This window comes from Peromyscus eremicus, chromosome 10 (genome assembly GCF_949786415.1).
Source record: "Peromyscus eremicus chromosome 10, PerEre_H2_v1, whole genome shotgun sequence".
In the NCBI taxonomy this organism is placed as follows: Eukaryota; Metazoa; Chordata; class Mammalia; order Rodentia; family Cricetidae; genus Peromyscus; species Peromyscus eremicus.
In genome coordinates this window covers 82,659,306-82,662,850 of record NC_081426.1, presented here as the reverse complement: position 1 = coordinate 82,662,850, position 3,545 = coordinate 82,659,306, and the positions used below count along the sequence as shown (strand labels likewise).

The 3,545-nt window shown below is 40.2% G+C and overlaps 1 pseudogene; it reads left to right on the top strand.

Moving 5' to 3' along the window:
* The first annotated feature begins 750 nt into the window (after nt 1-750).
* Nucleotides 751-2,033, top strand: LOC131920443 (eukaryotic translation initiation factor 3 subunit E-like; annotated as a pseudogene).
* The last annotated feature ends 1,512 nt before the right edge of the window (nt 2,034-3,545 follow it).

The window sequence follows — 3,545 nt, the reverse complement described above, 5'->3', positions numbered from 1 at the left end:
TGCCTTCCTCTGGAGATGTCTTTAATCCTTTCAAGTGAGCATGGGTACTTGTTATTTGCTGTCATACCTGGGTGGATATTCTAGAACAGAGACTCTTAAACTGTGGGTCCTCACCTTGTACAGGGCTGTATAATTGAGTGTTGGGAGTGAAAAAAAAAGTTGGTAAGAGCTTGGCTGCACAATAACCAAAGATTAGTTAAAAATTAAAGATGTATTGGATTCAACAGGTTTTTGCTGGTACTTGACCTGTGTTGCACTGTGGGACTTTACTACAGCCTTTGTTCAGAACATACAACATAAGCACTTTTCACTGTGCATGCCATCACGCCATGTGACACTCATAAACGCTGCCTGAAAGAACCTCGGCTCAGATTCCAGACTACTGTAATTTGCAGTGTCTTTCCTGTACAGGTCAAGTTTTCTGTTCTTGGAAAAGTATAATGGCTTAACTACAGAAAATGAAGCCTTGCTGTTTTCTCCTACCACCATTTCTTAGCATGTAACTATCTAATTAATATATCTTTAGATTGTATTTTTTTTTTTTTTTAGTTTTTCGAGACAGGGTTTCTCTGTGTAGCTTTGCACCTTTTTCCTGGAACTTGCTTTGGAGACCAGGCTGGCCTCGAACTCACAGAGATCCGCCTGGTTCTGCCTCCCGAGTGCTGGGATTAAAGGCGTGCGCCACCACTGCCCCACTATTTTTTTTTTTTTTTAGAACATTTGATTTAAAAACTTGCTGTGTGACTCAAGATGGTGGACTATGACTTGACTACTCACATCTCTTACTTTCTGGATTGGCTCCTTCGGGTCTTTCTGTTTCTTGAGCTCCTCTCTGTGAAGGAGATATATAATGAAGAGTACTCATCACAAGGGAAATCGGGTCTTCTTTGTGATTCCAACATGGTAGACTTTGCTGTGGATGTCTACAAAACCCTTCATTCTGATGACATCCCTCATGCTTTGTGAGAAAAGAGAAGCACTGTTGTCAGTTGTCATGCAACTGAGGCCACTTCAGGCAGACACAGAACCACTTGTGAAGATCGTTGAAGGTCTAGAAACTAGAAGGCCGATGCAGTTAACCATGGACAGTTGGAAGCTGTTTGCCTACCTGGCAGACAACTGTGGGTTTGGTGGGAGTACTTCATGTATCCTACCAATGTTCTAAACTCCATGGTGAGTGGAAACAGCAGAATATCTTTATCTTTTTAGATCTTTGGTTCCAGCAACAGATTGAAGTGCTGTAAGTTCACTCGGAAAAAGTGGCCTCTGAAATCTTCATGTAGAACTAGATGCAGCCACAGACGACCTAACGTGGTTAAGAGACCATGGATGACAGTCCTGGGAGTTCTCCACTTCTGCCTCTTTTGCAGCGAGCATGCCTGCTGGTTTCTGTTTTTTCAACCGCTCCAAAGGCCAAGATAATATTATTGATTTTTTCTGCTCCCAGCCAGAGCACCTTAATGCATTGCAGAGATTGTGTCCACATATTTTCTGCTATTTGAGCATTGCTGTTATACCAAAGATGTCTGGGATCACCGTCAGAGGCTGAAGGAGGTAGTAAAAGTTACCCAGCAGGACTCTTACACATACAAAGACCCACTTCAGAACTTGAGTGCTTAAATGGTAACCTTGATTTTGGTGGGGCTCAGGAAAAGCCAAGGTGATGTGAATTGGTGCTTATGAATGAATTCCTTTTGGTAGTTTGGCTTGAGGACTTCACTGAAAACACCCATCTTTATATCTTTGAGATTTTTTTCTTACTTCCTTGAGTATTAATAATCATAGCAGATAAGCTGAATAAGGCCCCAGAAAAAGCTGAAAGATAGATTGTGGGTTTGATAAGGAATACAAGGTTGGATGCCAAGACTGATTCTAAACTGGGCCATATTGTAAAGGGTAACAACCAGTTCTACCTTATCAGCAAGTGACCGAAAAGACAAAAAGTCTTTTTTTGTAGAAGCCAAATGTTGGCCATGAATATTGAAAAGAAACCTAACCAGAACAGTAAGTCCAAGCTTCTGGGTTTCTGCTAAAGAAGTACTTTAAGAAAAGAAGAAAAAGGAATACAAGAAATACACAATGATCATTATATAAAGGGTGGCAAATGTTTTTAGGAGCAACATGTTTGGTACAGAATTTGGAGAATTTGAACAAAATTGGCTGTGATTCATTTTTTTTTTAAATCATTAGATAAATTTTGGCTTGGTTAAAGAAGAGTGTAAAATATCCCACCCCCTGGGGAGTTATTGGCCATTGATGGCTTCTGGGCAAGGGAGAGCCAGTTTTCTTCAGGGTATGGCCTCTGGACGACTGCTCATGCTCCAGTGGACAAGCCTATTCCCATGTGCACACAGACAGCAGTAATCGGACTAATTGAGTTTTAAAAATAAGAGACTATGAGGATGGAAGAGGGGATGCTGGGTGGAGAAGGTGGAGTGGGGACCATGTACAGTCAAGATATATTGTGAGCATCTATGAAACTGTCAAAGAATAAATAAGTATAATTTTAAATATTTATTTTTATTTTTAATGATGTGTCTGCATGTGATCTGCACATGGGTTTGTGCATATACATTCCATGCCCACAGAGGTCAGAAGAGGGCATCAGATCCTCTGGAGCTGGAGTTACAGGTGGTTGTGAGCCTCATGTCATAGGTGCTGGGACCTGGGACTCAGTTCCTCCACAAAAGCAACTAGAGCTCTTAACTGCTGAGCCATCTCTTCAACCCACTGTAATGAGTTTGACTCTGTCCCACCAGCTAGCTCCTAAATAATGACATGGAGGCTTCTTATTAATTATGAAAGCTTGACTCTAGCGTAGGGTTGTTCCACTAGCTCTTATAACTTAAATTAACCCATATTTTTTTTTTTATCAGTCTATGTTCTACCATGTGGCTTTTACCTCTCTCCCTTTCTGTGTGTCCAACTCATTCCGTGTTTCCATGGCATCCTTCTCATTCCTAGGTTAATCTCTTATTTCCTCTCCCTCTGCCCAGAAGTTCTGCTTATACCTCCTGCCTAGCTACTGGCTACTCAGCTCTTTGTTAAACCAATCACAGCAATATATCTTCACACAGTGTACAAATATCCCACAATGACCCATAAAACCCATAAAACATATTTTTAAAAAATGAATTTTGCCTTGGAAACCAGATAGAATTTCCAACAATTTAAAAATGGCTCCAAACATGCTTGTATCATTTTTGTCCTGTGTATTCATGAGAAGCAGTTCTGAGCATGCCCATTCTTAGCATGGGCAGTTATAAGATCAAAATGCCAACCAACTCTGAGAAACACTGAAGAGTCTCTGTGTCCTGCAGCATCAAATATTCAGCCACAATTTAAATAATATAAAACCACATAGTGCATGCATCTCATTAGTATGCAAATTTGCTTTAATTTTTAATAAATGGTAACGTATATGCCAAAGAATTACTTTAAAATGAATTTCTTCCTTATTTGCTGTAAGTAAATGTTTGACTTGTTTGCACGTTTTATAACCTATATTCCTGGGTTTGCTTAACAATTTCATAGGCAAAGAGGGA